Raw genomic sequence first — 27,764 nt, forward strand, 5'->3', positions numbered from 1 at the left:
CGAATTTAAGAGTGTTTCACTATCAGGACATGTAAAACTTAAAAGTCCTTCTTTTTAAAATCATTAAACACTGCCTTCTGGGCTATCCTGGACCAACCTTTGGGGTGACTTATGTGTACTAAAAACAAAGGTTTGGGCCTGGCAAAAGTTTTATTTTGCCAGGTCGACATGGCAGTTTAAACTTAACATGCAGGCTTTGCAATGGCAGGTCTGACACTTTGGTTAAAGGGCTCTTTAGGAAGGTGGCACAATCAGTCAGTCAGTCAGGCATATCCACTTTATTCGGTTGATTAAAACCATAAAAGTACACAAAACATTCTATATCACAGCATTAAAACCTATACATAGATCATGTTGAAGTAATCTTAAGAACCATAACACATTTAAGCAAGAGAACAGTCCTCAGCCTTTTGGGGCGGTTTTTTGTAAGCATATAGAAAAGTTCATTAAATAGTTTCTCCAGGGCACAAGGGGACAATCAATCTAAAACCCATGTCATCATGAAATTCATAAAGGATACACTTCATTAAAATGACCTCCTGTTAAAACACAATTCATCCTGGCAAAACCACTCAGTCTAAAAAGATGTCATCACAAAATTCATAAAAAGGATATACTTGAATAAAAAAAAATCCTATTACAACACATTTCATCCTAGTAGTGATAAAGACTACAACATTACATGGCAGAGAAGCCCTATATTCACAACTTACTAAGCTGTAAATATCAAGACTGCTCCTTGTATTAATCAGCAGTTATTGGTGAACATAAATGGCAAATAATAATTATAAAATAGTATGCTAGGAACAGACATATTATCTTGTTAAAATTATATTGCATGAATCAGAAGAACATGATTACACTGCCACAGTATCCAGAATGGCTAGCTCGACTGCAGCCTATTCCTATGTCTGATGGCCTAAATTAAGAAATGTGTAACCCTGACACAGACTGTAGGTGAGGTTAACATTTGTAGATAAATCACAGCCGGCCTCACTTGAACAAATTTGCAACCTCGTCCCTCGGTTTTTTGCTTGAGGGCCTGCGTGAGCTCCTTATGGGTGGCCACACAGGAATCGTAAAACCACCTTTTCAATTTGGGCACCTTACTCTTGTTGTAGTAGATAAATTAAAGGCAACCTGTTTAGTAATTAATTCAAAGGCATCTAAAATGGCTCTGGTATGAGATTCGTAGTATACAGGTTATCAATAAAGTTCTCTGGGTGATCCTATCCCACCTCAATCTGCATGCTTGGTCTTTGAGACTAATGTTTATATTAGTGGCTTGACTCATGACCCTTCCCTTGAGGGCAGCCTGGAGGTGAAGATCCAATATTAAAGGATTATGGTCGCTAAAGCAATTCCAGGTGACACTAAGGTTCTTTACGGCTGATGTTATCGGAGAGGATAGCAGAATATGATCAATTATACTTTGACTACCATGGCCAACATAGGTAGATACCAATGCTGACCTATCTGATTGTTGTAAGCAGTTCAAGTTATAGGCTGATAGAAGGCCTTCTAAGAAGGTGCCAGATGGAGTATGTTCAAAGTGATTTTGCTCCTGCAGGCCGTCTTCCTCCTCCAGCATTGTTAAACAATTAAGGGGCCAAGTATGAATATTAAAATCCCTCAAAATTAATATGTCATAGTGGGCTTCAGTTCCTTCCCCATAACCTCCCCAAAAAACTCTAGTGCCAAAAGATGCTTGGTTTCGTGGATTCGAGTGAAGGAAGTATAAAAATTTACCACTAGCAAAGTTGGTAAATTCTTCCCTGACAATTTCACAGCTAGCACATGGGGAGAACTGGGATCAATCAGCTTGGCACTATAAGAACATTTAAGACTTAACATTAAAAGAAGACCCCCCTGGCTCTATGTTTGACAGAGTATCAAATTTACAAAATGATTTAAAACCACCCAAGAAGAAATGGTCAGTTGACTCCTGTGTTTCTTGTAGAGCAATGATGTGGTGTAAGGCAAGGAAATGTTCCCAGGAGATGTCACCATATTTTGACCTTAGGCCTGTGGCCAGCTATGTTCCAAGAAAGTACCTTTATCATAGCATTGTCAGTAATAGTTCGAATGGAACAAAAATCTGCTGAGGTAACCTGCAGTAATTGAATTGGAAGGCAAGGTGCAATTGGATGGGAGGGACCGTCAGCAGAGACAGGCGCTACCACAAGGGTAGAATGGAGAAAGCTATCTGCTGGGACAGGTGCTGCCGCAAGAGGAGGTAGTCAATCTTGGGTGTTCAATCCAGAAAGTACATGAAACCGAGTTGGAGGGGTCTTGTTAGGACAGGGCGCGTGGTTTGGTTTGTAAAAATAATCAAAGGGTAGTGAACATATATTGTGGTGCTCTTAGATGTTACAGACTCACAGCTCTTTAATAAGTATCTCACCAAGGCTGACCTGCGAAAATGAATTACAATGCAGTCCCCTTCGATGTTCTTTGTAGATGCGCCAACCCACCCAACTCTACGTACCATAATAATGTCCTTCAAATCAGATACATGGAACCTCCTATACCTCGATAACCAATCTGCACATTTATTACGTAATTGAGACCATGGCTTGTGCTGATCCTTTTTTAATATTAGTACTCCTGCCATAACCAGCACATAGGGACAAGCAGCAGGTGGCAGACTCAAGACGTCTTGGTTAGCTACCAGGGAATTTACAGTTTAGGGTGGTTGAAGCGTTAATACTCGAGCTACCGATCAATGGGTTCTGATCTACTCCATTAGGTCTGCTTGGACCATTTGCATTCTCCTGAATGAAATGAGTGTGTGGGGTGGTAGTGTAATTACCAGTAGATGCAATACCATGCCTGCCAGGGTTCGATTGGGGGTGGGGCAGAGTTTGGTCTTGCAAAAGTGATAGCTCTAATGGTAGGGGGTTGGATTCCATGTATTACATGATTTGGTATGCTCGTTATTACACCCTTACTACCCTCACCTCTTCCCTTTGTAGTGGTGGACATTTGTACATTCCCGGCTGAGTATCCGGCCCCCGTATAAGTAAAGCCAAGTTATCTATGCAAACCTTAAGTGGGGCAAGTTTCTTCTCCAAGAGTTCATTAAATTGTTTATTCACTACTGTGGGAACAACGTTGGCCACAGTGTCCCCACAACTCTCAAGACAAGGTGTTGCCTCAGTCTTTGTACTGGTTAAGCAGCTCAAGTTCGTGTTCAGTGTTGTCTCAGGAGAGTCAGAAATTTCAGGATTATCATTAATTAGAGATGGCTGTATCCAGGCAGAGAGACAGGTTTGTGCGGGATGGTGCAGGTGTGCTGCTTCCTTTTAGTGCAGGTAGATTTCCCAGCCTTCCTCTTCCGTTTGGCAGCAAGGATTCCTACAGGTATGGCAATATTAATGACCGTCTGTAACTCGGCTGATTCAATTATGTCCGGCCCACTTGTGTTCCCACTAGCAGTAGGCGATTTGTCAGTTTCAATCGTCCAGGGCTGGGGCAAAGGTGGGTCATGAGTACAGTCTGATAAAGTACCGTTAAAATTTGAAATGGCCACCGCACCTCAATATCCAGGGACATGTGCCGCTCTGTGAGTTCTATTCCGCATGAGACAATACCGACAGCCCTCTCAAGCATGCTGGTGATACTAGGGGTTAACGGGCGTGCTGGTGGTAGCATGATACATTTTCGCATAATGGCTGTTCGTGGGGGGGGGGGGCTACGTTTGTGTAAATGCAGGGTGATCCCAGTAAAATATATTATTAGACGATGGGGCACTCACCGGTGTTATCACTGATTCCAGATACTGCTTCAAAGAGGGGTGGCCCAGCCCAGCCTCGACCGGTCTCGGAAGGGCGCAGACGGGCCCACGCCCTGGCACGCCCTCGCACTTCGCATGCTGCAGGAACTCCTGAGGGGTTTTGTAGGTGCCTCCTGGTGCTTAGTGAAGTGGCAGCGTTGGGGGAAATCTCACAGTGCTGCAGGGGGCACTGGGAGGTATAGTCCTCCTCCCGGCTCCTGATCTCCAGCAGGCTTGGGCCCGGCAAGGGGCAAACAGCAAAAGTGGCCTGTTTGAGCTTCCCGCACTGCAGGAGTTCTTGAGGGGTTTTGTAGGTGCATCCTGGCACTTGGTGGAGTGGCAGCGTTGGCGGCCAGCTCGCGGTGCCGCATGGGGCTCTGGGAGGTATAGTCCTCCTCCCGGCTTCCGATCTCCAGCAGGCTTGTTCCTGGCCCCGGCAAGGGGTGAACAGCAAAAGTGGCCTTTTGAGCTTCCCGTGCTGCGGAAGCTCTTGAGGGGTTTTGTAGGTGCCTCCTGGCTCTTTGAGGAGTGGCAGCCAGCAAGGGGCGAGCCGCAAAAGGGGCCGGTTTGGATCCAAACTCACTACAGGAGGGTATGCAGCCTTTTGAGTGTGTACAGGACACAGCCTATTCAGTTGTAACTGAGGCTGTCCCCAGCTTCTCCCTACCACCCTGTAGAATGGCTCCTTGAGTCCCATCGAAACTCGCAAAACCCAACTGTCAACTACACCCAGGTATGAGATCTGAGACAGTCTGCAGCACCAAATGGCCAAAGTACGAAAATGCCCACTTTCTAAAACTTGCATTTTCAGAATTGTAATCTAAAATCCTACTTCACCTTCGGTTAAGATTTTGAATTAGAATTCCAGAGACTCCAAACTTGTTCCAGTCATATCTTCCCAAATCTAATAAGGTAATCCCAATGTTATCCTATGGGCGCTATAGGCCTTGCAATAATAAAAAACGAGTTTCACTATCAGGACATTTAAAACTGAAAAGTCCTGCTTTTTAAAATCATTAAATACTGCCTTCTGGGCTATCATATACCCACCTTTGGGGTGAATTATGTGTATTAAAAAGGAAGGTTTGGGCCTGGAAAAAGATTTATTTTGCCAGGTCGACATGGCAATTTAAACTTAACACACATGCTTTGCCATGGCAGGTCTGACACTTTGGTTAAAGGGCTTTATAAGTAGGTGGCACAATCAGTGTTGCAGGCGCACTGGTATCATTTAATTGACAGGCCCTGGGCACATGTAGTAAACAGTACTAGGGACCTACGAGTACATTAACCCATTGCGTGCTAATGACGAGCTCAGCTCGTCATGAGGCATGGTTGAGCTGCACTTATGACGAGCTGAGCTCGTCACAGCCGTGGGAACGTTCGCACGCGGGGATAATTTCCCCTCTGTGCTGAACGTTCGAAAAACGGGTGTGGCCATGACGAGCTCAGCTCGTCATGAGTGCAGCTCCGCTGTGCCTCATGACGAGATGAGCTCTTCACCAGCACGGCGGCGCCTCACGGCAGCGCCGTGTGCAGCCCCCTAACCCCCCGCACAGGAGGTGAAAACCCCCCGCAGGGAAGGGGTTAAATATGCCAATTGCGCATACTCCGATGTTTCAAGGAGAGAGCACAAGCACTCTAACACTGGTTAGCAGTTGTAAAGTGCACAGAGTCCTAAAGCCAGCAACAACTAATTCAGCAAGAAGGGTAGGAAGAAGGCAAAAATGTTGGGAGTGAGCCTGCAGAAAGGGCCATTTCCAACAAGTAGTTTAGAGCTATACTAGTAGGTCTGAAGTCATATGTTTAAAGTCACGCAAGTGGATGGTGCAAATCTACTTTGCGGTCTGTCTGTAACATTTAACTCTTATGTACTACCTTCACCATCTCACTATGGCCTTACTTAAAAGTTGAATATGACAAATGGGGCCAGCCAATCTTTCACAGTTTTTAGGGAAGAGAGGTGTTGTACTGGTAACTAGTTAGCAATTTCCTAGAGATGATAGTTAAGGTCTTCTGGAAACCACAATAAAGTAAGAGTAAACTAATCTGAAAAGGATAAGCAGAATGTGAATTTTCTTAAATTCCATGCATGTTCGTACCTTCTTTGTTTCTAAGGAGGCATTGATCAAGTTATACAGTAGTCTATTACAGAGAAGCAGATGCCTTTTTGGATAGTCATTTTAATGGGTTTGACGAAATGAAGATGAAGTTTTCGTTTTAGCACTGGTAGTCAGGGTTTTATTGTGCGTGACTTCTTGAAAGGTTAACAAAGTTGTGTTTTTTGTACTTTTTTTATAGCTAGGTGGATCTTCAGAATCATAATTACTTGCACCACCCCTTGGAATTGCTCATTAAAATCATATTAAAGGGGTTGGATTGCTATTTGCACGGTAGTCTAACAAAAATATATTTTGCTTCAAAAATATGTTTTTGCATTTGTTTTTATTTATTTCGTATAACTTCCGGATTCCCTGGGAATTAATTTTCAAGCTAAATATGTCCTGCAGCTCTCAGGAATCCCTTTTGCTCATTGAGTTCTTTGAAGGATAATTAGAGATGAACGTTTAGTTTTCAATCTTTTTAGTTTTTGTGATGCGAGACCTTTAATCATTTATTACATGGTTTTAAAGTACCCTGATGTGAGCAAATGTGATTCTTGAACAGGAGTTGACGTCCTTTAGAGCAAATGAGCTGTAATGTTCTAGGGTGTCATGATTGATAAAATTGGAGGTGTCTACTTTGTTTATAACTTTGGTAGAAGTCTGGTAAAATGTAAGACAACATGGGTTTATGAGGTATCCAGGCCACTTTGACTAATTTCTCAAAATTGACAAACCATGTGACATTAATGCACTTAAGGCAAATCATTAATTCACCTATTATACCCATCGTGATATCCCTTTAGTCCACAGCTGTCCAAACTGTGTGGCACGACTCGAGGCTCGCTCAGTGTTTTTGTGCAAGGCGGTACTGTAGCAGCGGAGCAGCAACGCCTCGTGGAACCTCGCGGAGCCTTGTGGTCAGGAGCTCTCAGCCGCAGTCTCAGGCACTCACTCGGTAAGTCTACCTCTAGTCGGGTGAAGTCTGGACTGCCACTGGAATTTGTTCCGAGATATAAGAAGACCACCCCTAAAGATGATTTGAAATGGGCCCGTTACCCCCATGCAGAACGGCACCATCGGGAGCTGTGTGCAGGAAGTGTCTGGCGTGCAGGATCAGTCCATGGGAGCGGGAGGGGGCGGTTATTTATGGTGCACAGCTGACCACAACTCGCAAAGATCATTGTTTTTTCACGTTTGGATTGTCACCACAAAGTCACTTCAGCAGCGGTTTCAGAGCCCTGTGTGACTTGGTGATTCTCAGTGATTCTGAATATAGTAGTGGAGGGGCACGCAGTCTCAGCTCGAGCTTCCCCTGGGTTCTCAGGCCCAAACCCAGCCGAGTCGTCAACCCAGCTAATCAGCAATTGAGGCAATGACCAGTAGCATGGCCCCCGAAGTCTTTCTCTACTTTTATTGCGCCCTGTGGGACTGAGATGGGCTGGTCCAGAAGATGTCATGGGGTGCTGTGAACAGGCTGCACTCTGCGGCCTCTTCATGGTCAGCCTATCAGCAGCCGCTCTGACCCCAGCAGAGGATCAGCCCACCTGGGCTGTTTATCTGTGTGCACTTCACCTGTGTCCAAGAGATGACCTTTGAATCCACCAAGGAGACCTGAGATTTATAATAGCCTTACTGAGGTGTGCCTCTGCTCGTGGTGTCAGGGTGAAGGGGAAGCCAGTGACAGCAAAACAAAAAATAGAAAGTACTCCTTTCACTTAACTTTGTACTTTATTTTCTAGTAAGACTTCTTGTGTCTGCTGCATTTAATATGTAAAGGCGGTGTTTATTTAACACTTTGTACTAATTTAGCCGCTGAAAGAAACACAAAGCATTGCCCTTTGGATAATAAAACAAGAAAGAGAAGAGGTTACCCAAGCAGCGGCCGAATACCACAACGTGGAACTAGGAAATTTGGGGTAAAATCGTGGCTTCCCATTTGACCAAATCGTGTGATCCTACACAAATAACTTTACTTTACTGCGTCTCATTTCACTGAGGAGCCAAATCTGAGGCAAACTTGTTGAAATTCAGCTCAAGGTAAAGGCTATATTAAAACCTAATTTATGTAAAGTTCAATAGACAATAATGTTGATCCACATATAATGTGTGTAAATATTGGCCATTAAAATTTGACAACCCTAGATTTACTCATGACCGGGTTGTCAGGGCACCCTAGGTGGGAACAGTAATGTCAATAGTGAGATCTCGGCGTTTGCTGTGTCATTTACATGGGGAATCTTTTAATGGCTCGGCTCACAAAGGACCACAAATAATCTGTAACCAGTAAAATGGCACAGAATTCTGATGACATTAATAAACCACTCAGCCTCATAGCTGCTATTGCTAGAGCCCACAGAGGCGCCAAAGTAGCACAGTCCCGAACTGCCATTTATTCCTGATTTATAAATAGACATATAGATATCATGGTAGTGACATAGGGCCAGCATACTTACAATTCTGTTAATTTTCAGTATGGAACTGATAATGTATTTTTTGGGCAATAGCTTTTGGCAAAAGTTTACTAATAGGCTCTTGAAATCCACAAGTGCCTGCACATGTCAAGTTTTGTCAATACTTATCAAGGATTTCATACTCTGAGTTACATCATCTTGGGGATGATGTGGCCTAACGGCTAGGGTGGTCGATCTCAAATCGGGATCACTGGGTTCAAGTATTGGCAATCATGCTCAACATCCTGTGATTCTGGGCAAATCAATTAATCTCCCTGTGCCATGCAACTGGTGCTCGTGTAAAGCACTTTGATACCTTCAGGTCAAGTTCGCGCTATATACAACACCGGAAAAAAATATATATCATGTTTTGAAACATGTTTATTAAAGTCATTTTTAAGCATTATTTTAACATGGGTTTTTTTCGAAGAAAATGTTATGTACATGCTTCTAAACACCATGTGCATTATATTTCACCAAAATTGACATACACATGAAATTAATTTCTGTGAGTTTGCAAAAACATGACCTGCTCGTTACCTCTACAAGACTGTAATGACCAATGCGGTTTGGGTGCCGTTCAACCAAAATGAATGGGGCCTGGTATGATATAGCTGATTCAAAGTCTGCTGCACTTATTTGGATTGTCTGCTGAAATGGGGCATCTGTCACTTTCCCCAGCTCTTGGAGGTTAGTTACAGCAGGCAAGGGGGTATTTAAGAGAGAGTGGGATAGCAATAACTCTACTGATGAACAAAAAGCTCCTGTGGGTGTGTCAAATACATGAAGTAAGGAAAGCAACAAATAGGACCAAGGCAACTGAGATGGACAGAAAAGCCATGTAGTCTTGAGCAAGGACTAGCTCTGTGGAGCATAGCCTACATCCAAAGAGACAGCTGGAGTTGTCTCTAGCGAAACTTCAGAAATGAACAAGTGAACTCTGCTTGCATCCACCCTGAAAGTGTAAAAGCATAGTTTTATAAAATTATTCAAACATTTTAACCTCTCCTTTTGATTTATGTGTGTGTATTTACACGCTTCGGATGGTGGAAAAGGGGGCATTGGTTATAATGAGCTCCTCAAAGAATCAGGGGTCAGCTTGTCACGTGGTGCCCAGAGGTGCTTTGCTTGCGCTGCTTCAGTGTTTCACCTTTAATCACACTCACTCCCACTATCATGAGGTGCACAGAGGTGCTTTGCTAGCGTTGCTTGCAGTGTTTCACAATCGCTCACACTCCCTCTCAATGCTTTACTAGTCTCAAAAAGGCCACTGTTTCCAATGTTTTAGGCTCACTCACACTAACTCCCAAGGTCACATGGTGCACAGACGTGCTCTGCTAGTCTCAGCAAGGCCACTGTTTCCAACCTTTCACGTTCTCTCACGCTCACTCCCACAGTCATGTGGTGCACAAAGGTGCATTGCTCGCATTGCTTCCAATGCGCTCACACTCACTCCCACTGTCATGAGGTGCACAGAGGTGCTTTGCTTGAGTTGCTTCCAGTGTTTAACAAGTATGATATTTTAATAATGCAATATTTGCAACAAAAAAATACATGCTGCTAACCTGAAAAAGGGAAGGAAATTGCACCAACGCCCACACTAGTCAGGTTGATGCAAAAACCTGTGGGGAGTTAAGCTACCCCGCTGCACTTGTTTGGGGTGGGCACAGAGGAGTGGGCTGCCCTTTTCCCTGGACACACCTCTTAGTGGACACAAGAGCTCTGCAAATATAACTGTAAAACTAGAGTTGTTCAGTTTGCCATTATGATAGTGTTGCACTCTGGTTGTTTGTACATTCCAAAAGTCACGTTTCAAGCACACGTTTTTTTTCTCTTGAGGAAATGCTTTGTTAATATTTATGGCTTTCGAAACTGGTTGTGATTCCAGCTTTGTTTACTGCTTACTCTTCTAGTGTACATTCATTGTCAAATAGCTGGGGCTGAACTGAGGTGGCAAAGTGAGCTAAAGAATGAGAAAGAGAATGAAACTATCATATTTACTCATTGCTTTTTACATCGCGAGGCACTAGTCGCGCAAACCATTGGGAATGAATTAAGGGAAGTTATGGACAAAGTGATTCAAATGGTGAACTACATTAAAAGCTGAATATGCTCATATTTGTGAACAAATGCGGGCAAGGTTTAAAAAGCTCCAACTGCACACAAACGTTCGTTGGCTCTCAAGAGGTTGTGTGCTTTGTCGTGTGTACGAATGATGCTTAAACTTTTTGAGGACAATAAGCAGCACAAATTCTGCGGTCTAATTCAAAACAAACTTTGGTGCACAAAATTGGCATATTTTTCTGACATATTTGAACATTTGAATAAAATTAACACCAGTATGCAAGGAAAAGGAGAAAATATCTTAACAGCAGTAGATAAAATGTGTGCTTTGACAGACAAAATAACAATTTGGGAAAGGAAAGTGGAAGAAGGCAGTTTTGAAATGTTTTCCAAAACAGATGAGTGTCAGATGAAATGTGATGTCAGCCCGCTGATTGTTGACCATTTAACATTGCTCGTAGAGAAAGTTTCTCATTACTTTCCAAATGTTGCAATCCAAGACTATGATTGGATCAGAAATCCATTTATTTCAACTGCACCTGGGAACTTCTCTCTTACTGAAGAAGAAGAATTAGCTGAAATAAAAAATGATCGAAGTATGTTCATGATGCATGCAGAGGGTGATTTAGACAGCTTTTGGGTTCGTGTTACAAAAATGCATCCAAACCTAGGTAAAAAAGCGTTAAAAATTCTCTTACAGTTTTCTACTACATACATTTGTGAAGTATCCTTTTCAACAATGACAAATTTAAAGACACTCAAGTGCTGTTATTTTTATTCACATTTTGTCATTCTTGTGCTATGAGAGACAACAGAGCAATTTGGAAAAGCAAAGCGAACGAAGGAAATTTGGAAATGTTTTCCAAAACTGCTGAGTGATATCAGCCCGCTGATTGCTGACCATTTAACATTGCTCAGACACCACCTTCATCATTACTTTCCAAATGCTGAAATCCAAGACTATGAATGCATCATTGTCTTTATCTAATATTCCTCCAAATATTGACCAGCTGTGTTCATCTTATCCACCTCATTCATCTCAATAAAATAGTATGTGCTGTTTTTTTTCAAAGTTTTTCATTCTTGCACATATTTACATATTGTTACTCATAAAGGACATCATATTTTGGAACAGATTTTTGTATAACTCATATTCAGCAAGGCAGCAGGTTTACTTTGTGCGTGGTTAAAAGGGTTGGCAGTGCGTGCACCCGCTGTTTTTGTGCCATAAATCACTGGGGCATGTGTCAATGTGTGCATGATTATATTCTTGTTTCATGCACAAACCTAACCTTGATTACACTCAGTTTTGCCAGTCACTGTCTTTGTTAGAACAGAATAATAATTGCTTTATTAACCTTCCTGCTTTTTCAAATTTGCTTGGACCATTTGCCCACAACTTTTTCAAAAATTTCTCGGGGGGAGAACCCGTCCGAACCCCCCTTGGGGGGTTCGGAGGCGCTCGCGCGTTTTATCGTGTCTCGAAATTTTTGGGATCAGAATGGCGTGTCACCAACATGAAAAGTTTGGAAAGCTGTGCCCTTCAGGTATTTAAACGGTGAGCGCAGAGGTGACATGACCGGAAAAGCGGTAGCTTAGGCTTTTAAAAGACCGGCAGCAGGATGCAGCAGTGGGATCCTAATATCTTCGGGACATGCCCTAACTTTGCGGATACTCGTGCCTGTTGGACATGCCTTAGAATAGCTGAAACAAAGGGAGGGTGAAGTAATCATATGCTCAGAGTGTGTAGTGGCATTGATATTAGTAAGTAGGCGGACTGCGCGCACTATAGCCTTGCGTTAATGTAATGCTAAACTGACTGAATGAGGACATCAGTAAAACTATATTTTGGCTTCTCTCTTTATCTCTCAAGATTCTAACGATTAGGCATATAGATCAATTTCTTGGGACATTGTGCGGGAAATGCCCAGTGTTGCAGCTCGATTAGAAATATAAACCACTGAGCATCCATTTGGGAAGCTGCTCTCTGCTGCCTAAATAAATGTGCAAGGTAACAGCTATATACATTATGCATAAACACAATAGTTCCATTCAATAATATAAAAGAAGGCAGAATGGACACAATAGTTGTTTTCTTTGTTGTTACAGTACTTAGACAAGCCAGTGGCACAATTGAGAGTGTCAGTACGGCCAACAGAGTAGGCCCCATCTGTGACTAACATCCCGGTACAAATGATTTTACCGATGTATATAAAGCCAACTTGTATCATTGGTTAGTAACCAAATGCCTATATCATTTCCTGATATGTGCAAATGAGGAGAAGGGATATAAGGTACAAGACATTATATCTATATGGGATTTCTATCCTTCTGCACACCAAGTAAATGATAAGCTTCATGTCATTCTATGTCTTTGTCACATGATTCTATGTCATCATTTTCTGGGGAATTTTTCCCCGCCAACTTATTTTTTCACTGGGAGAAGTGGTGAAGGTCTTTCACTCTACCTCTAATCACATTTCTCACGCTATAAACCCTTTTTTCGTTTAACAAGTGATATGGAGCAGGAGTTTCCATTAATAGTATCAGAATAAACTTTTTGAGGGCATCATAAATGACTGTAATCCCTTTGCTTTTAGATTCCCCATCCTACCTCCGCTACATAAATTAATGCAAGTAAGCGGTCCTGAAGAAGGTGGATTTAAATGCCCCTGGTCCACTGAAACGTGTGTCGGCCTGTTGGCTTTCCAGCTGACAGCATAACCATTGACATTAGTGAAGGGTTCTTACCATGAGTTTGATGGCATGTCAATTTAAGCTGGAATAGCAATGTACCTGATGTGTGTATGTGTTTGTATGGTATATGAATACGTGATGGACTGTGAGGTGTGATGAGATATGACGTTAGTGTGCATCACTATATGGGGATATGTATAATTATGTCTTTCTAACTGTATAAAAGACTTACCACATGTGGAAATATTTATGAATTGCACTGTATATATGTACACCAAAATTATATGTGTGTTTTAATGACAAAATTCCCCTAAAAATATTTTATACTGTATTAAAAAAATAATAAAGATACAAATAATATGTATTGTTGTCGAATCCACTGACTAACGTATTAAAAGGGATAAGCCCATTGACCTAAGCTTAGCCATTGTTAAATTGATGTAGGTCGAGTGGGAGGTTTTTGCATATATATATTTCATTTTTTCCCCCTTTCTTCCAGACCTCATAAAGTAATCAATAGGGGATACCTTTTTATCTTTTGAATGACTTCTATCCTTCCATTGACATTCAGGAAACTACTCTTTTCATTTTCTTTCAGCACTTCAGGGCAGTGCATGTGTCTTTTGAGCTCCTTTTTATGCTGCTTCCCTCTCACACCCCAACTCCCCCACCAGCTTGTCTTTTGTATCTCCCACATCATACCAATCTGTTTTTTTGATTTATTTTTTTATTATTTTAACTCCACGCATCCGCTCCTCCATGCACCCCTGCCCCTCCCTGGTTGCTTCTGTCTTGTTCTCAGCTGCTCAGCATCGTTTAGTTGCTCTTATGCTCCTGCATTTGCCGTCTAGGAACTCCCCATACGATTTTTTATATTTAATTTTTTTATTTTTTCAGGCACCAAAGCAGATGCAATTTGCTACTTTTTTCTTTATAATGCACGTTCTTGCTGTAGTAAATTAAAAGAAAACCAACATGGTCGCCATATCATGACATGTGTGCATGTGGGGTGATCTAGACAAACACGTTTCATGACTGTATAAAGAAAAAGAAGGTACCCTGCCTGATATTTATAGAGGTCCCAGCTAGAGGATCCAATCGTGATAGAAGAGGGGGGGTGAATAGCCCAGAGGCTGAGGCTGCACAGGACAAAAACCAGGTCAATCCAAACAGACTCAAAAATATGTTGAAAAAATATATATTTTTTATTTTTCTCTTTTTAAATATATTATTCGAAACTTTCAAAAGACAAATATGTATACATTAGATAGTCAGTGATAATTTTGCAAAGCACATAGCTAAGATTCTTTTCGGGATTAAGATCCGCCCAGTACTGACCACACTTCAAACACACTACCACACTCATTCATACCAGGGTTTTCTAACTATGGTAGAAACATTCAACTTTCATTCATCCATTCATATAGTCCTGGCGTAGACAACAATAGATCTTTAATCGGTTGCCTAAATCGGGGAATTCATCCAGGAAGATGGTATTAATACGGGTCCTGGTGTAGTTAGGACAGATTGCCGTATTCCTGGGAAAACGTGCCGACGCGCGTTTCGGTGAGAGGCCAATGTGGCCACACCTTCGTCAGGGCCTGGGTAGTATGCTGGGCAGGGAACAGGCATAAAATTCTGTTTGCTTTATTAGGAACGCATGTGATCTAAGGACCACCTTCACCAATTCAGGAGGGAATGAATTCCAGTAGTTACCAGGCTCTAAGGTCTCAACTCGTGGTTCCTCCAGTAGAATATAAAATGCAACTTGCTCAACCCGATGGCTGTCTATGACGGTTTTGGTATTAGTAGGCTGTCCTGCACGTTCTAATACTTTGCCTTCAGTGCCGCGGGCTGAATCAGAATAATTGGATAAGATATTTCTTGATATAAACAAAGCCGGGCTTTTAAGTTAGGATTCCACCGACATAGTTAGGATCCAGACGGAATGCCGCTCACTCGATTTCCGTCAAGAAGTCAGTCATTTTCTTTCAATGGGGTTCCGCCGGCAGCCTCGGTCGGCCAACTGCGCGATACAGGACACGTTTCATGACACCAGTGGACATTGAGAATTTTTGTTTAATCAGCATTTTTTTTTCTTTTGCCAATGTTGTTCAGCGCATTAGGCAACAAGCACGGGCAAAGACTAAAGGTCGTCTGACACCTTTGAAAGCCAAGACTTATTGGCATTCTCAATGCTTGTTTATAATTGTCGTTTGTCATGCAGAGCCCCCATGGCTGGATGATATATGTATGCTTTTATTAAATAGGTACTTCATGTATCAATATTCGTGTATTGAGTCTGTCGACTTTGATTCAATCATTCATATTAATCAGAATGTTGTTTTTAATAGTTTAGTACATTTTTATGTTTTTAATGCGTAGGAGTTCAAACTTGTGTGTACTCTGCATTCAATTATTTGAATATATGGCTTAGAGTAGGAGTTTAAGAGTAGAGGCGGATAATCATTGGATTGGCTCTGAGCTACTTCTTTTTGATTGAAGTAACTTTAATGACTTCGTCTGGTTTTTATTGCGAACTTTCCAAATTCTCCACAGATGATGGTAAATATCGGATTTGATCTGATTCGGAATGGCTCACTTTTTTAGCCTTGTCATTTAAAAGTTAAAGTTCACATAGTTTAGCTGTTGTGTTAAGCACTGTCACAAATAACGTATTTTGCAAGGAGACACTGTTGTGTCGTTTGCCCTCTTCTCCTCCCCAAGTCACAGACCCAGCCCTTCGCTCCCCTTTGCCCCTCTGACTAGTCTCCGCCTCACAAAAATCTCGATTAGAAAAGACTGAGATGCCACATGTTCTACACAAAACGCTGTTTTTTATTCATTCATGATCTTTTCACACAATTGAATGTCTTTAATTTGCTGCCAGTTCCCATTCAATAGTGTCGAAGCCGTACATTCAGTCCCTCGGAGCAAAGAAACTTATCGTGATCAGCAGTGAAGTAGAATTGTGAGAGAGTCTGAATCTTTATTGTGGCCATGTTAAAACTGTGTTTGTTTGTTTTTGTTCCTATCCTATGATCATGCCACGGTTACAAAAAAGATACATTGGCTTTGCATAATTTTAAAAAGCTTGCGATGTAATAACTGCTAATTACTGCTGTTGGCCAATGATTCAATAATTTCTGATTCGACGTCCACTTTCCCACTCTTTTTATCTCATTCTTGTCCCGGTGATGTTAGCTAATAAATTCGGGGTATAGAGCATAGTAATTGTGTCAGGGAGGAGCATAAGAAGGAACAAGAGGGTTACGAGGGCGAGGGGGAAAGGGAACCTCATAGTGGTGGGAATGGAGGAAGGGCATAGGCTGGGGCAAGGGCAAACCTTAGAGCACTGGTGGTCTCAGAGGACCTCGGAAGGTGAACCTTTCCCACTCAGCTCTATCTCTACGCCCACCACCATCCTCAAACAAGCTATACCCCTCACTTTCTCAATCACCATTCCCTCAGTGACAGAGAGAAACATATCTCTACTCGCCAGTAAACTGTATCGTGCCATTCACCAGTATCTCTACACTGTGAGAGACAGAACGCAAGCAGCACACACAACCAGACGCCAAGTTTGGAGGGCATCTTAGGCTAAGAATGGACATGGACAACAAATTGTGGAGCTCAGTTATTTGATGTTCTGGTGAAAACATGCATATGACAAACTGTTCAAGAGAATCTTTCAACACAAAATTGTTTAGTACAATTTGTCAAATGAATGCCATTCCCAGATCTGAAAGCCATCCCGCAGTCTTGGTCCTATAATAAGGCCCCTGCTGCCCTTTTATTCCAGGTTCACATAGGCCCAGTGTCTCCCTTGTTTTCTTTCTCCTTTAATAGGGTATCCACTTCTTCCTTTGTCTGTCTGTCTTCTCTTAGTCTTGTGTTGTGGAGGTGGCCACGCACCCTTGACCCCTTTCCTGAGCTTATATTTTCACTTGTCTTCTTACACCGGGTAGTACTCTCTTGCCCCTCAATATTTTTCCTTTACCTCTGTTTTCTACACTTCCTGTACCTATATATGCAATGTCTCCCCTATCCGTGCCTACATGCTTTCCATTTTTAGGTCAAGCCTAGGCAGCGCACGCGCAATACAATATCGAGGGTAATTTCACCTGCCGCTTGCCATTGGTTAACTGTGACATTGCTTTTCTTAGCGGGCTTATTGTTGGCTGTGGATGCGATATGTCATTTCCGTTTATTCTGGAAGCCGCACCGCCTAACTACAGTTTTCGTCCGCTCTCATGGTTCATGTGTCTTCGAGAGGAACTTTCAGTTTCCAGCATGCTGACTTTCAGCATGACACATGCATTTGCATACATAATCAGCATGGAGCGCCTCGCGAGCGCTGCACTATTAATCATACATAATTAGCATGGAAAGGCACTGCTGCCTCCGCAATGCTACCTCAGTGCCCCCCTGTCCTCGCCGCTATGTTTCATGGGTGAATCATACAGCTGGTCTCAGGCTTTGCCCTGCAATCGGTTGGGATTTGCTCGTCCCTCACAGTAGAAGCATCGTAAGAGCCCAAAATACTGGAACGCATAGTCCTGTCCCTATAAACATGACTGCAGTGCACAGCTTAAGGTAGGGACATATTGAACAGAAAACCCTCAACAACAAAAAGAAGCCCTAAACAGAAGCCAGCACTCACCGGCATTATCCTGGGATCCATTTCTCATTGATGCAGAGATTGATATTCGGAGCAGGGTGGACTTGCTACTGCCTTAGAAGGCAGGACGTCCCACTAATGGTTCAGCAAAGTGCATTACGCCAAACTCACTCATGCTGAGTTATGGTGATGTGTAAGTGCAGTCTGTTGTTTTTGTTAAGTTGGATTTGAAATTGGCACCGCTTTCTAGATTGCGCCCGCTGGTTCATATTTCCAGCAGCTGCAGCCACATCAGAGTTGCCAGTTACAGCAGCCGCACCCCCATTACCGGGAGCCGCAACCCCATTGTGCCCTTCCGCTGTGTGCATGTGTACCCTGCCATTCTGTGCCATGTGTACCCTCCCACTCAGTGCCATGTGTACCTTGCTGCTTTGTGCCATGTGTACTCTTCCCTCTGTGCCATGTGTGCCCTGCCATTCTGTCATGTGTGTGTCCTGCCATTCCGTGCTGTGTGTACCCTGCTGTTCTGTGTCATGTGTACCCTGACATTCTGTGCCATGTGTACCCTGCCGTTCTGTGCCATGTGTACCCTGCCGTTCTGTGCCATATGTGCCCATTTACAATGCCAATAGCTTAAACTTGTGTAAACGCGATAACTATTGCATTGCAAATGCTTGTTGTTTCTTGTTTCCAGGTGCCATTTTCTTGTCCCCTTTTCAAGTCTTGATGTATAAATACAGCAGATTTGAATGCAATGTCAAGATATGATTTACAGCGTTTTATCTCACTTTGGCTTCATTTAGCCTTGAAAGAGTAAGTAGTCACAATCGTGGCTGTCAAAGAGTGTGGATGCCCATCATGAGCACATTTTAAAGATTTCGGAAAATATAGCAATGGATGTCTGGACGCTCTGTTAGAACAAAGTCACAAGTTCAGCTCGACAGCGATGGAGTGTGCTCCTGTTACTGAGACACTGTTAGGCCCACTGAACTACAGTACCTTAAATCCTGGTTGAGGAACATCGCGGGGTAGCATGTTGACGATGCGCCACAAAGCCAAAGCAATGTGTTGGTTCCGAGGAGCTGCGAAGCTGCGAAGCTTCGATGAGAAGTTCTTTGTCATCATTGAGGATCCCGTTGACAAAGGCTTGCAATGCATCATGTAGTTGAGGTGATGAGTCTGTACTAAAGAGCTGCAAGTGTATGATGTGAGAACCTTGTCGAGGCTGTGGCCGATGAGAGATTTGAAATGGTAGGGCTTGTGTCGGTAAGGCATCGTGCAGTGCGCTTTTGATGCAGGGTGTGAGGTTGATGCAGAGTTCATATGTTGGCATAATCCTTGCAGCAGAGGTAATGTGTCAGTTCTACTGGATCCACAGTCGGGCTGGCAGAGGACCTTTAGACCCACATCCAAGGCTCCAGGATTGGGGTGCAAATGGCAGAGTCCAGGTGCTGAGTTCAAAGAAGTTGGAGCATCTGTTCCTGAGGCTCTTGTCAGGAGGCCAGTCAGCTAGCTCTTGCAGTCACTTTGGGGTCCTGGGTTCAACAGTTGCAGGTTCAGTCCTTCTCACCCAGTCAAGAGGTCAGCAGGGCAGCAGTCCTTCAAAGCAGCAGTCCAGCAGAGAGGCACTCCTTTCAGCAGCACAGTATTCCTTCTTCCAGGCAGAGTATTCACAGGCCCGGTAGTGTACTGAAGAGTTTGTGCCTGGGGTCCAATATATATATCTGGCAATTCCTTTGAAATAGGAGACACTTCTAGCGGCTTCCCTTTGAAGTCCACATGTATCATGCCTTGCCCGTCCTGACCCCAGACTAACTACAGGGTGTATGCAGCCCTTTGTGAGGAGACAGGCCACAGCCATTCAAGCACAAGTAGGGGTGTGCCCAACTCCAACCTCACATCCTGCCAGTGCCAGTGATGGCCCATCCAGGCACACCTAAGCTCTCTATTTTGTGTGGCTGTCTTGGAGGAATACAAAAAGCACAAATATTAGCTTCACCCAGTCATGTTATCCAGAGACAGGCTGCAGGCACTAGATGTCTAAGGCAGAAAAATGTCTTCTTTCTAAAATAGGAATTTAAAATCCAACTTCACCATGAGAGAGTATTTTTCAATGCAATATCAAAGAGACTACACATGAGCTGGTTTCTTGCTCCCATTTGGAAATGTGCACTTATTAATAATTGCTGTAATAAGGTAACTTAAATGTTATCCTATGGTAGACGTAGTCCTTGCAGTAGTGAAAAACAAATGTACACGTTTTTTTACTACCAGTACATATAAAACTAAAAGATACATGCTCAACGTTTTGAATACACCGTGCCCTGTCTTGTGATCTGCCAAGTACCTACCCTAGGTGTGCCTGATATGTATTAAAAAGGAAGGTGTGGGCCTGTCAAAATTTTGCAGGTGCAATGGCAGACCTGAGACATGTCTAAAGTGCTACTTAAGTGGGTCGCACAATCAGTGCTGCAAGCTTAGTAGTAGCATTTCATTTACAGACCATGGGCACAGGTAGTGCCAGTTTACTAGGCACTTTCAAGTAAATTATATATGCCAATTTGGTATTAGCCAATTATACCATATTGTAAGGAGAGAGGGCATGCTCTTTAGCACTGGTTTGCCGAGGTAAAGTGTGTATAGTCCTAAAGCTAGCAAAACAGAAGGTCTTGAGGCAAAACGTTTGGAGGAAAACCAGCATAAAAAATGCCAAGTCTAACAAATCTGAAGGCCTTTTTTCACCATTCTGTCTTGGCAAGTGGTAAACCACTTCAAGAAATGTCTGTGTGCCTGGTTTGCCTCTTCGCTTTGCTTCACCATGTCGAAGTACCCTTCTCTTCAAACTGGATTCCTGAGTTTCCATTTCTTCAGAAGTTTGAAAAAAGATTTGGTACCAAGCAGCATTCGTGGTCAATCACTCTGATCTCCTGGCTCAACCATTTCTTAGCTAAGGTGCCAGAAACCGAAATGAAACTGTTCACTGCTTTATAAAACACAAGGCAGTTTTCCACATTGTAAATCAATTCCCCATGCAATAATAGGAGCATAAATTCATGACCGCGGTGTAGTTTTATTGTAGCAACAGGAATACCTCCCACATGGACACCGCTTTCTTTAATGATTTGTTTTAAAGATTATATTTAGCATCAATAATAAATTTGAAATTAAGATTAATTTAATAAAACTTCAGGAATTTGCTGTTTTGGTTTTTAAACGTGTTTGGTGAAGCTGTACAAAAGGGTTATAAGCATAGTTTGGAAACACAACAAGCTCCACCTACCACACATTACCCGTGTAATACAGTGAACTTAATCTGTCACTCTTAATGAGAGATTTCTTTTTTAGTATAATTCCCAAAGTAATAGCTGCATAACTTTATAGGAAAAATATGCATGCCTTACCATGAGCAGCACTATAAGTCACTCCTTTTGCATTGAACGCTGCATTACTTACTGCTAGATTCTGCGAATGATAGGCTATCTTGTCATGCAGTACGGCTGACAGAGCAACTTTGGTAAGGAAGTAATTCCTCTGCCTCTAATACACTGGACCATCAATGCATATTTGAAGTGCTCACTTGGGCACTTACATTATTAGTATACAAAAAAAATGAAGTGCACTGAAAGGCGGAATGACGGCATTACAGCACATTTGATGAATTTCTACTAGAAACGCTAAACTATGTTACTGAATATCAAAAATTAAATGACAAATACATTTACTAGCTATTTCCGAGACAACATATTACGAGAAGTCATTTTAAACCATCAAAGGAAAGCTTTGAAGATGTTTTACTTTGACAAGCGCACAATTAAACTGTTTACAAAGAAAAAGGATAAGATGCACAATGATGCAAACTTTCTTCTACGCTTGGGGTAGTACTTTGTGAATATTGGGGCTCCTTGGGATGTTCCCATGGGGCGTGCATTGTACAGTTGGTTGGAAAGGTTTAATTGGCAGTCAAACTGTTTGATACAACCGTTGATTCAAACAAGCATTGGCAATGCCAGTAGGATTGGTTTTAAAGGAATGTTGCATTGTAATGTCAAGCATTACAAGTAAATAGCATGGGAACAGATAAGTATTTCTGTGGAAGCAAAGAACTGTAGAATACTGTTGGTGTAGGTTAAAAGGTCAGGTAAGAGTTGCACTGAAAAGCCAGACCTCAAAATCCACGTAGGTGAATGACTGCCCTCCTCCCATCTGTGTTATAGCCAGAGAAAAACAACATAAATTATCTAGTTATCTGAGACACTTTATTAGCATTAAGATGTCATGTGTGTGCCCCTGGAAGTTCAAGCAAAGGCAGTGGGATAAATAAAATTATGTTAATGTTAATGTTAACTGGATTTGTAGAGCCCAGCTGCTACCCTAAGGTGTCCTGGAGCTATGGTGAGGTCCGACCTGTGGAATGTCAAAGTGGGAGTAGCAGGATAGTTGTTAAAGAGCCACATTTTTAGGGACTTCCTGAAGGCCAATAAATTGGTCATAATTCTAAGATATAGGGGAAGCTTGTTCCAGGCCATTACTGCATTGGTGATGAAACTTCTGCCCCCCCATTTTGCTTTTTTTATCCATGGTGTTGTTACAAGCTTGGACTCGGATGAACGGAGTGTTCTTTATGGTATATACCAGCGGAATTGTTGCTTTAAAAAGTCAGAACTAGATCCTTGCAGTGCCTTGAACACCAGGCAGAGTGCCCTAAATTGGGTGCGTTTTTTGACTGGAAGCCAGTGGAGGTTTTTTAATAGATGGGGAAATAGATGCATACTTTGGGATACCTGTGAGGAGTCTCGCCGCAGCATTCTGCGCCATTTGCAATTTATGCATGAGCCTTCTTGCAACCTAAGCTATAGATCAATACAATAGTCCAGCCTGGACGAAATCAGGGCTGAAACTACTATTTGTTGTGCAGCTTTCAGAAGTAGGGAGATTATTTTCCTACAGGTTCTGAGAATGAGTGAGGTGGTTGAGGTCATTGCGTTGATCTGGTCTTTAAAGAAGATTCCCAATCAATCAATCAATCATAACACTTGTATAGCGCGCTACTCACCCGGCAGGGTCTCAAGGCGCTTGGGGGAAGGGGACTGCTATTGCTTGAACAGCCAGGTCTTGAGTTGTCTCCTGAAGGCGAGATGGTCCTGGGTCAGCCGAAGATGGATGGGGAGAGAGTTCCATGTCTTGGGCGCCAGGTAGGTGAAGGATCTGCCACCAGCGGTGGCTCTTCGGATGCGTGGTACGGCGGCGAGGGCGAGGCTTGTTGATCGTAGCTGGCGGGTGGGCGTGTAGAAGGTCAGGCGGTCGTTGAGGTACTTGGGGCCCAGGTCGTGGAGAGATTTGTGTGCGTGGGTGAGGAGCCTGAACGTGATCCTCTTGCTGACGGGGAGCCAGTGCAGGTCCTTCAGGTGGCCGGAGATGTGGCTGCATTGGGGGATGTTCAGGATGAGTCGGGGGAGGCGTTCTGGATGCGTTGGAGTCTTTTCTGTAGCTTGACTGTGGTTCCGGCGTAGAGGGCATTGACGTAATCCAGCTGGTGACAAGTGCTTGGTGACCGTCTTCCTGGTTTCGGTCGGGATCCATCGGAAGATCTTGCGGAGCATGCGTAGGGTGTTGAAGCATGATGAGGAGACGGCGTTGACTTGTCTGGTCATCGAGAGGGAGGAGTCCAGGATGAAGCCCAGGTTGCATACGTGGTCTGTTGGCTTGGGGGTGGCGCCCAGGGCGGGGGGCCACCAGGAGTTGTCCCAGGCGGAGGGCGATGGTCCCAGGACGAGGACTTCCGTCTTGTCTGAGTTCAGTTTCAGGCGACTGTTCTTCATCCATACGGCGACGTCTTTCATCCCTTCGTGTAGGTTCATTCTGGCGGTGGTGGGGGTCTCTGGTGAGGGAGAGGATCAGTTGGGTGTCGTCGGCGTAGGAGATGATGTTGAGGTTGTGCTGGGGTGCGATGGCTGCAAGAGGTCTCATGTAGATGTTGAAGAGGGTGGGGCTGAGTGATGATCCTTGCGGGACGCCGCAGATGACCTCGGTGGCCTCGGATCGAAACGGGGGAGGCGGACTCTCTGTGTTCTTCCGGTGAGGAATGAGATGATCCACTCCAGTGCCTTCTCTTGGATACCGATGTTGCTGAGGCGTTGAACTAGGGTGCGGTGGCAGACGGTGTCGAACGCTGCAGAGAGGTCCAGGAGGATGAGGGCAGCTGTTTCCCCGTTGTCAAGCAGGGTTCTGATGTCGTCGGTGGCTGCGATGAGGGCGGTCTCGGTGCTGTGGTTGGCTCAAAAACCAGACTGCGAGGGGTCGAGGGATCCGTTCGTCTCGATGAAGGCTGCAAGCTGTCTGTTGACGGTCTTCTCGATGACTTTGGCAGGGAAGGGAAGGAGCGAGATGGGGCGAATGTTCTTGAGGTCGGTGGGGTCTGCTGTTGGTTTCTTCAGTAGGGCGCTGAGCTCGGCGTGCTTCCAGCTCTCCGGAAAGGTGGCGGTGTTGAAGGAGGCGTTGATGATGTCCCGTAGTTGGGGTCCGATGATGGAGTTGGCCTTGATGAAGACGTGGTGGGGGCAGGGGTCGGTAGGAGATCTGGAGTGGAGTGGATTCCCAAATTCTTCACCTTTTTGGTGGGGGGTGGCAAAGGGCCAAGTACAGGTGGCCAGCAGTTTGGAGACCAAAAGGAGGGGTTGTTACCAAAAAGAACCACCTCTGTTTTGCTGGAGTTGAGCTTTAAGCAGTTCTGTGTCATCCACTTGCTTACTGTATGCATACAGTTCTGCAGGCTTGAAGCAGTGCCACATTGTTTATTGGGTTGGATATTGACCACAATTTGGGTATTGTCCGCGTATGATGTCAGATTAAACCCAAAAGTCTCAAAAAGCGGGGCCAGTGCGGAAACATAAATGTTAAAAAGTGTGGGGCTTAGAGAGGATCCCTGGGGAACTCCGCAAGGTAGGGTGAAAGCTTCTGCGTCAAATTTATCTAGTTTAACCATTTGAGTTTTCTTAGAAAGAAACGATTTGAGGAGAGCTTGTGCTGTATGTTTGACGCCTATTTCTTCCAAGCGGTCCACCAGCAGGGTGTGTTGGACCGAGTCAAATGCCACCGAGCGGTCCAACATGCTCAGGGCGGCACTTCCTCCCTGATCGAGAATGGTTCTAATCTCTTGCGTGGATATGATGAGTGCCGTTTTCATACTGTGCCCTTCTCTAAGCCCATATTGGGTGGGGTCTAGTGTCTTGGAACGAATAAGGAATTGGTTAAGCTGGGCGTTCATGTTTTTTTCAATAATCTTCGCTGGAAGGGGCAGTCTAGATATGGGTCTGAAATTGTTTGGATCCTTGGCTTCTAAGTTAGGTTTTTTTAAAAGGGGGAGAATGGATGCCTGTTTCCTGTCGTTTGGGAAGTATCCTTCCTTGTACATAGTGTTAAAAATCAATGTGACTTTACTTGCTACTGTCATTGCCGCGAGTTTTACAGTTTCAATAGGGCAAGGATCGAAAGGAGAGCCTGACTTTGCCTGGATGAGGATTTTAAAGGGGTCTTCATTCGTAAGGGGGTTAAAAGAAATAAAAACTGTGTTATTTTTAGGGTCTTTTGTATAATTGGACGCTGTGGAAGATGAGTTACTATTTGACAAGTTTGAGAAAGCTGAGAAAATTACATTAACTTTATCAAAAAAGAATTTAGCTATGTTGTTGCACAGGTCTTGACTAGTGGAGGTGGGTGCAGTGACCGGATGAGCTAAGGATTTAACAATTTTAAATAGGGTTTTAGGCTGGTTTTTCGCCTCCTGAATTTTTGTTGTGAAATATTTTTGTTTAGTACTGTGAAGTAGCTGTTTGTACTGGGCAAGCCCCTGTTTATAAACATTTATCTTTTCTTACTATAGTCCTTCCTTCAGCACCTTTCCTGATGTTTTCCATGCCCTAGGTTCGCAGTATCTTTTGGGGGGTTTGTGGGTTGAGAGGCTTGAAGAGGTGAGTTCGAAAAGACCAGTTGAGTGGTCGGACCAACAAAGGGGGCGAAGGCCAGTAAAACATATATAAGGATGGTTAGAGAAGATGCCGTCCAGGGTATGCCCTGCTTGGTGCGTGGGTCCAGTGACTAGCTGTTTTAAATTCCCAGATGACATAAGGTCTAGCAAGCTGGCAGTATCTATGTCTGAGGTTGATTCTAAGTGAAAATTGAAGTCACCTAGAATGGTATAGGCTGAGGAGTTTAGTCCTATCTCTAGTATGGTGCCGGCTTGTTCAATGAAGTGAGTTCTCTGCCCAGGGGGTCTGTAGACCAGAGAACCTCTGAAAGAATTGTGGTGAGAGAGGTAAAAACAAAAGTCTAATGCTTCGCATTCTTCATTTTTTATTGGCTGAAAAGATGAAGTGATGGAGTTATGGTGTATCACTGCAAGCCCTCCCCCTCGTTTGAGAGGTCTGTTAAGCAAAAAGCAGAGGTAGTCAGAAGGTGTCGCTTTCACTATGTCTGGGCCTGAAGCATCATCAGTCCAGGTCTCTGTAATGAAGGCAATCATTATCCCCTCGTCTTCAAGAAAGGAGGCTCATTCTATGCTGTGCTTATCCAGGGATCTTGCATTAATGAGGGTGCAATTCCAGGCAGAATTAAGGGAGTTTTTTCCGCTCCTATTCCGTTTTTCCCTATACGCTGCCACCGGTTGACTGAATATATTAGGTAGAGAAACATTGCAGCAGGTCAAAGCATGCAGGTTTGATGGGGTTTGCCATCAAGGAGAAATTTGTGGCAGTTTTGGGCCGTCTTGGACCTCTTTGGACCCCTTTAGGGCAATAAGGTCAGCGGTTGAGTAGGTCAGCGTGTTGGTCCTAACTGATGAAAACTTGGCAGGGGGACTGGCGCTGAGTGCAGAGCTAGCGTGGACGGGCGCAGACGGACATCCCAGCGGCGCACCCGCTGCGCGCGTCCGCTGCGTGTCCCCGACTGCATCTGATTAAATACCGACAGGGTCTCGAAAGCTAGACCGCTGACCGGCAATTCCCCCAAGATGGCGGTGGTCCCGCGTTTTGACTGCAGGCCAAATTAAAAAGTGTGGACTATCAGCAGATAGATCCACGAAGTGCAAAAGTGCTCTAAAATCACCCAGCAACTCTCCTGCCCCGTAAAACACACCTCAATCGTATACTTTACAAGGTTGAGAAAGATGCCCCAAATTGGATTAAAAAGCACTTTCCCTGTGGAAGCATACATCTTCTGCCCAATCAAAATATGTACTCCTGGCTCCCAACATGTGGGCGGAGTCCAAGCCCCTCTCTAGTGATGACCACATCATTTTCTGGTGTCAGCTGTGCTTTCAAGTTAGACCATAAAAAGGAATAGTGCAAAAATCAGTCAAAAATCAGGCAAAATATGCATGAGTATGTCTACCAAGCGGTAAGTTATGTAATAGTGCACTTTTTTCCCCACCACAATTGTTATGATAAGTTCTCCTAGTTGCTTTCATTCTTCACTAGTTGGACAGTTTATAGTAGGTGGAATCTGGTGGTATTAATGAGCTGTGCTAACAGTGTATTTTACAATACCCCAGTAGACTCATAGGTTACTTTTTTTCTGCTTTATGCAGTAGATCCCTCAGCTATATATTTCCGATAAAATGAGCCCTGTTGCTGAACTACAGGGCTTGCTTGATGAATGAGCATGTACCAATGTATGTATCAATTTTTGGGGAAAATGGTAGGTTTTTATCTCCGTAAAGGATAGGGTGATGGAGCTATGCTTTAGCACTCAACCATATTTTGTTAACTGTGTACAGTATTAAAGATATTCATGCAGGCATTCAGGCAACAAAGAATGTGTACAGAAATCAATTTCTCCGTTAATTTTGTGTTGACTGGCACTTTATAACTCAGTTTGTCATCGTAGTCTTCCTGTAGCTATTAGTACTTCAAGTCTTGCTACCAACACACTCATTCTGAATTTTAAAACCATAAAAAGAATGATAATATGAACGATTGTATGGATTTTAAATCTGTACTATTTTAGTACATCAATATTGTCAAAAGTGATAGTACTCTCTAGACTTTAAGGAGCTAGCT

General features: G+C 43.6%; 1 protein-coding gene across 1 annotated transcript in view; it reads left to right on the forward strand.

Moving 5' to 3' along the window:
* Positions 1–27,764, forward strand: part of INSC (INSC spindle orientation adaptor protein) — a 1,175,511-nt gene that overhangs the window by 198,670 nt on the left and 949,077 nt on the right. The window lies entirely within an intron of this gene.

Source organism: Lissotriton vulgaris, chromosome 2_1 (assembly GCF_964263255.1).
Source record: "Lissotriton vulgaris chromosome 2_1, aLisVul1.2, whole genome shotgun sequence".
In the NCBI taxonomy this organism is placed as follows: domain Eukaryota; kingdom Metazoa; phylum Chordata; class Amphibia; order Caudata; family Salamandridae; genus Lissotriton; species Lissotriton vulgaris.